The 6,827-nt window shown below is 36.3% G+C and overlaps 7 non-coding genes across 7 annotated transcripts; all 7 read right to left on the bottom strand.

Annotated features, from left to right (window-relative positions):
• Positions 1-4,400: 4,400 nt before the first annotated feature.
• Positions 4,401-4,472, bottom strand: trnaa-agc (transfer RNA alanine (anticodon AGC)). Its single transcript has one exon. It is a non-coding gene; the product is annotated as a tRNA-Ala (tRNA).
• A 281-nt stretch (positions 4,473-4,753) lies between these two features.
• On the bottom strand, positions 4,754-4,825 carry trnat-agu (transfer RNA threonine (anticodon AGU)). Its single transcript has one exon. It is a non-coding gene; the product is annotated as a tRNA-Thr (tRNA).
• A 286-nt stretch (positions 4,826-5,111) lies between these two features.
• trnat-agu (transfer RNA threonine (anticodon AGU)) lies at positions 5,112-5,183 on the bottom strand. The gene has a single exon. It is a non-coding gene; the product is annotated as a tRNA-Thr (tRNA).
• A 276-nt stretch (positions 5,184-5,459) lies between these two features.
• Positions 5,460-5,531, bottom strand: trnaa-ugc (transfer RNA alanine (anticodon UGC)). The gene has a single exon. It is a non-coding gene; the product is annotated as a tRNA-Ala (tRNA).
• Positions 5,532-5,804: 273 nt separating this feature from the next.
• On the bottom strand, positions 5,805-5,876 carry trnaa-ugc (transfer RNA alanine (anticodon UGC)). The gene has a single exon. It is a non-coding gene; the product is annotated as a tRNA-Ala (tRNA).
• A 284-nt stretch (positions 5,877-6,160) lies between these two features.
• On the bottom strand, positions 6,161-6,232 carry trnaa-ugc (transfer RNA alanine (anticodon UGC)). Its single transcript has one exon. It is a non-coding gene; the product is annotated as a tRNA-Ala (tRNA).
• A 265-nt stretch (positions 6,233-6,497) lies between these two features.
• Positions 6,498-6,569, bottom strand: trnaa-ugc (transfer RNA alanine (anticodon UGC)). The gene has a single exon. It is a non-coding gene; the product is annotated as a tRNA-Ala (tRNA).
• Between the last annotated feature and the right edge of the window lie 258 nt (positions 6,570-6,827).

The raw sequence follows: 6,827 nt of genomic DNA, 5'->3' as shown, positions 1-6,827 counted from the left end.
ATCCAAAACTTGACAGGTATGAACAGAGTCGCTTAATGATGATGTCATGCCATGTGTGTCGTAAATGAACGAGATGACACAGAGTTTCTCTGTGGGAACCGAGTTGAGCTGGTGATCACGTCCGTCGTACCGTACCAGAAAAGGGACAGGGAGGGGGGATTCCTGCTGTGAGCTTGGATCAGGCTGAGCTGGCAGTATGAGTACAGCCATAATGGTGTCTTTCACTGGTTCTACATTCACTGGTTTTGTTCCACGTTTGCTGAAAGACTTCAATCCACTCATTTCTCACCATTTCTGAGGAGTCCATGTTTGCTGTCACAGCTGAGTGGTTCCACAATCCTCCTTCAGAACCCTCCAATCACCCGTAACATCAGCATGGAATCAGCTCCACCTGAAGGATGGAAGAAACAGAATGAACATGAAGGATCTAGAAATATTCATCCATCCTTTGAAGTGTCATCACTTTGAAATTGACTAAAACTATCAGTTTGTTCAGAGATCACATGATGTGGAGGAAAAAAAAAAATTGTGGCTGAAGGATTTAAATTCCCATGGATTTGTAAATGAAGGTCTTCAGTGGAAACAGTTTAACTTTACTGATTCTGCAACGTTGAAGAAAAAAAAAAGAAAAGAAAAAAACTGACCTATTAATTAGAAAAGCTGGAGCGGAGTATGGAATGAACTGATTAGATTAGATATAGATATTAGATATAATGTGATAATAGTTTTTTGCTAATATTGGACTAGTATCAGATATCTATATCAGAATGGAACATCCCTACTTTAAACTATTGTAGATGAAAGGTCACATGTCATGTAATGTAGGGCATTAATCTACTGCCACATGACAAGTTAAGATCTAAACCCAACCATATAACACTGATGGAAAAGGTTCATCATTCATTTATTGGTCGCGATGGGGCGGGGCTAACACCGGAGCTACAGTCTATTTCCAACCAGGAAATAGTGGCAGGGACGTATGTTTATTTCAAAATAAAGGTGTATCTTAAAGATGACGATGTTTATCCATGTCTTCATTGTGCATCAATGTAAATGGATCATTAATGAATTAATTGATGTGGATCAATGTATTGTTACACCACTACTGTATGTGGAAGCTGTTAAAAAAAGTTTCAGGCCAAACTGACACCGTGTCAGGGAGAAATTCACTCCACACACACACTAGGCATGGGCGGTAATACGGTAATACTGTGGTGTCATAAAAATAGCAACGGTATCAGTATCATTAGGGCTGGGTATCGATTAGAATAACAAGTGCCCGATTCGATTTGAGTCACGATTCTCGATTCACTTTTGATTGATTTAAGAATATCAAGCAGTACCAATTTTACTTGGATATGAAAAACACTCATTAAAACTAATGATGTAAATAGTAGAAACTACAGCTTTATCTTGGTGCATTAGTAAAAATTTGAATAATTACATTAATAATTTAATTTCATTAGGGATGTGACGATTAATCGTAAGGCAGTTAAAAATCGATTCATAGGTATCATGATTCACATAGATACTGTGAAAATTTAAATTTGCTATCCAGAAGAGTTGGCAGCGGGCGTAATCTGCTAATACTTTCTATCTGGCCGCCTTCTACTTTTAAACACGTTCATAAATGATTCCTTACCCCTTTAGCAGCAAAAAATTTCGGTAATATTACGTGAATATCTGTAAAAGTCAAGTTTTTCTATGAGCTCTGTCTGCTAGCATAGCATCTCTTCTTCACTGCAAGATATCTGCATGCCAACCGACCACAGTGAACATGACCTGAGCAGAGGGGTGGGCGATTCACAATCACAATTTTATCACAGTTTTTTTTCATTCAAATAATTTAGACCATTTTAAAGTGATTTATTAATAAAACAAACTTACTTAAAATCATCGTCCTAAATGGAAAAGAAGGAATAAAAGATCATTTAAATTGTATATAAGCAACTTATCAAACTGGTTCCAAGTACGATTAACATCAAACAAAAAGGCTGACATGTTATTTTAGTCACACAGTCTTTTTCCTTTGTTTAACTAAAGTGGTGTAGCATTAGCATTAGCAACACTTGTTACATAACCAGGTAGCAAATCAATCTAGTGATTTCTATTAGTTATTGAGGTAACACACTCATATTAATAAAATCTTATTTTAATCAGTGTTTGAACGCCTCATTTCACACAATTTAGACATTCATATCCTTTATAAGATAAAACGTTACTGCTTTGGTTACATTAGGCCTGGGTGATATAGACCAATATTCATTCTCTCTATTTTTCCTTAAAATGGCAATAGGTGATATAAACCATTTATTTTTATTAATAGTTTTACAAGAAAAACAATAATGGCCCAAAGTCGATGGAGAAAAATGCCACAAAGACCCTTTTTATTAATTCTGTAGCATTGCTTCTTTCAGGGCAGCTTTGAGTGGCTGAAAGTCATTTTTCAAGTAAATCACAATCAGGACACTGTCTCTTTAAGAAAGTGTAAACAGCCCATTGAGCTGCAGCAGCAGCTCTGTTACTGTAGAGCAACAGAGAGTTAGTTAGAGAAGAGAAATACATGCAGTGTTTCCTCAAACGTGTCTCAGTGATTCAACACTCAGAACTGATGGAGTGTGTCTGTGCACTGGGGGGGCAGAGCGTACTTATGCCCTGTTTAAGCTCTTAATAATTCTGTAATGTCTGTAATGCTGACACACTGACTAGTAAATGATGTGATTTGGCAGATAAAAAAACCTTTGGATGTTCTGTGTATGGACTACAGACATATGACACAGACAAGGCAATGCAAGGGTTCAAATGTGAACTACAGATGGTTCTAAGATCTCTGTGATTTGGGAGATCGTCGTCATGTTCTAATCCTTAATGATCTAATATCATCAGATCACACACCAAAACTGAAATGACTTAAATCAATTCAAAGCACAGGACAGGCTGTGTAAATAAAGTGTAACAGACACATTGTAAACTCAACACATTCTCATTCCTTTGAGTCTCACAAAGGTTTTGTTCTAATGTTCCAGTGGTTGCACAACAAATATAACTGTATAATAAGAGACACAACCATAAAAATAAATAAATAATTGTAAATAAAAGCAAACATCCAGAAATTAAAATAATTCTGAATTGTCTTAAAGTGTAATAAGTCAGGTCTTTGGTAAATGTAAGAAAATACTTTTAAATTCCTGTGAACAGTAAACTTCAAGAAAACTTCATTTTTCACCTTTTTTTTTCATTGCTCATTCTCATCATTTGCTGCTGGAGCACACGGAACAACTATAGTTTCCCATGGTCGTGAAGGCATCATGTTTATATGCAGCTTTCTCTGCCAATGTGAGTTTTGTTTACATGTATTCTGAGTGTTGATTGACTGGAAGGCTGGGGAATGGGCGGGGCATAAGCGAAGAAAGAGTCACAGTGTCTTACATTCCGTTCCCACAGGGAAGTGTGAGTGAATGACGGTGTTAGACGTTCTTTGTGTGTTTGATTGTTTATCTTTAGCATCAACTATTGTCTACAGGTTACTATGACCTCCATTAAAAAGCCTTTAAAAGACCCTAAAAACTAGTCTAAACATGATGTGCACACTTAAACTGGGATTAAAATGCAGAAGGGCATGAAAAATGAGAAAAATGTGACAAACACAAATTGCAGAAAGAAGGCATAGAGCTTCACAATACATGAGTTTTTGTTCCTTGGAGATGTCAGTGATTGAACCGGGGACCTCATACATGCTAAGCATGCGCTCTACCACTGAGCTACATCCTCTGTTTTTGTGATTAAAAATGAGAAAAAAGTTGCAAATGCCCAAAATCGGAGGTAAGACAATAGTAAGGCATAAGACTTGAAAAAATTTGAAGTTTTTTTTTTTTTTTTTTCTGAGAAAAGGCTATCAAAAGACTCTAAAAACTAGTCTAAATATGATGTGCACACTTAAACTGGGATTAAAATGCAGAGGAGCATGAAAAATGAGAAAGATATGACAAACACCCAATTCAGAAAGAAGGCATTCAACTTCACAATCATTGAGTTTTTGTTCCTTGGAGATGCCAGGGATTGAACCTGGGGCCTCATGCATGCTATGCATGCGCTCTACCACTGAGCTAAACCCCAATTGTGTTCACAAAAAATGAGGAAAAAAAAAAATGAGCAAAAAGTTGCAATTGCCCACAATCGGAGGGAAGGCAATGGTAAGGCATAAGACTTGAAAAAATTTAGATTTTTTTTTTTCTTTATGAGAAAAGTCTATCAAAAGACCCTAAAAACTAGTCTAAATATGATGTGCACACTTAAACTGGGATTAAAATGCAGAAGAGCATAAAAAATGAGAAAAATATGATATACACCCAATTTAGAAAGAAGGCATAGAACTTCACAACCCATGAGTTGTTGTTTTTTGGAGATGCCAGGGATTGAACCTGGGGCCTCATACATGCTAAGCATGCGCTCTACCACTGAGCTACATCCCCTGTTGTCTTGATGAAAAATGAGGAAAAAAAATGAGCAAAAAGTTGCAAATGCCCAAAATCATACGGCATAATCGTAAGGCATAAGACTTGGAAAAATTTTGATTTTTTTTTTTTCTTTATGAGAAAAGGCTATCAAAAGACCCTAAAAACTAGTCTAAATATGATGTGCACATTAAAACTGGGATTAAAATGCAGAAAAGCATAAAAAATGAGAAAAATATGATATACACCCAATTTAGAAAGAATGCATTGAACTTCACAACCCATAAGTTATTGTTTTTTGGAAATGCCAGGGATTGAACCTGGGGCCTCATACATACTATGCATGCACTCTACCACTGAGCTACATCCCCTGTTTTTGTAATTAAAAATGAGAAAAAAAAATGAGAAAAAAGTTGCAAATGCCCAAAATCGGAAGTAAAAAAAATAGTAAGGCATAAGATTTGAAAAAATTTGGAGTTTTTTTTTTTTTTTTTTTTGAGAAAAGGCTATCAAAAGACTCTAAATACTAGTCTAAATATGATGTGCACACTTAAACTGGGATTAAAATGCAGAAGAGCATAAAAAATGAGAAAATGTGACAAACACCCAATTCAGAAAGAACACACAAAACTTCACAATGCATGAGCTTTTGTTCTTTGGAAATGCCAGGGATTGAACCTGAGGCCTCATACATACTATGCATGCACTCTACCACTGAGCTACATCCCCTGCTTTTGTAACTAAAAATGAGGAGAAAAAAATGAGAAAAAAGTTGCAAATGCCCAAAATCGGAGGTAAAATAATAGTAAGGCATAAGACTTGAAAAAATTTGGAGTTGTTTTTTTTTTTTTTTCTGAGAAAAGGCTCTAAAAACTAGTCTAAATATGATGTGCACACTTAAACTTGGATTAAAATGCAGAAGAGCATAAAAAATTAGAAAAATATGACATACACCCATTGCAGAAAGAAGGCATAAAACTTCACAATCCATGAGCTCTTGTTTTTTGGAGATGCCAGGGATTGAACCTGGGGCCTCATACATGCAAAGCATGCGCTCTACCACTGAGCTACATCCCCAATTGTGTTGACAAAAAATAAGAAAAAAAAAATGAGCAAAAAGTTGCAAATGCACACAATCGGAGGGAAGGCAATAGTAAGGCATAAGACTTGAAAAAAATTAGATTTGGATTTTTCTGAGAAAAGTCTATCAAAAGACCCTAAAAACTAGTCTAAATATGATGTGCACACTTAAACTGGGATTAAAATGCAAAAGGGCATGGAAAATATGTGACAAAACACCCATTGCAGAAAGAAGGCAAAGAACTTCACAATCCATGAGTTTGTGTTTTTTGGAGATGCCAGGGATTGAACCTGGGGCCTCATACATGCAAAGCATGCGCTCTACCACTGAGCTACATCCCCTGCTGTCTAGACAAAAAATGAGAAAAAAAAATTTGAGAAATAAGCTGCAAATGCCCAAAATCGGAGGTAGGGTAATAATAAGGCATAAGACTTAAAAAAAATTTGGAGTTTTCTTTTTTTTCTGATAAAAGGCTATCAAAAGACCCTAAAAACTAGTCTAAATATGACGTGCACACTTAAACTGGGATTAAAATGCAGAAGGGCATGAAAAATGAGAAAAATGTGATAAACACCCATTGCAGAAAGAAGGCATAGAACTTCACAATCCATGAGTTCTTCTTTTTTGGAGATGCCAGGGATTGAACCTGGGGCCTCATACATGCAAAGCATGCGCTCTACCACTGAGATACATCCCCAATTGCTTTGACAAAAAATAAGAAAAAAGTTGCAAATGCACACAATCGGAGGGAAGGCAATAGTAAGGCATAAGACTTGAAAAAATTTAGATTTGGATTTTTCTGAGAAAAGGCTATCAAAAGACCCTAAAAACTAGTCTAAATATGATGTGCACACTTAAACTGGGATTAATATGCAGAATGGCATGAAAAATGAGAAAAATGTGACAAACACCCATTGCAGAAAGAAGGCATACAACTTCACAATCCATGAGTTCTTGTTTTTTGGAGATTCCAGGGATTGAACCTGGGGCCTCATACATGCAAAGCATGCGCTCTACCACTGAGCTACATCCCCAATTGTGTTCACAAAAAATGAGAAAGAAAAAAAAAGAGTAACAAGTTGCAAATGCCCACAATCGGTGGGAAGGCAATAGTAAGCCATAAGACTTGAAAAAATTTAGATTTGGATTTTCCTGAGAAAAGGCTTTTAAAACTGTGATAATCACATCCTTACAAAACCTTTTGGGCAGAGCTGTGGCGTGGTCCCTCCCCATGCCCTCCTACTAATCTACAGGCAGCAAGACATATTAAAAGGTTAGATTCTATGGAATCA

The sequence above is a fragment of the Gouania willdenowi genome, unplaced genomic scaffold, assembly GCF_900634775.1.
Source record: "Gouania willdenowi unplaced genomic scaffold, fGouWil2.1 scaffold_97_arrow_ctg1, whole genome shotgun sequence".
Taxonomy (NCBI): domain Eukaryota; kingdom Metazoa; phylum Chordata; class Actinopteri; order Blenniiformes; family Gobiesocidae; genus Gouania; species Gouania willdenowi.
This window is presented reverse-complemented; position numbering and strand designations above follow the sequence as displayed.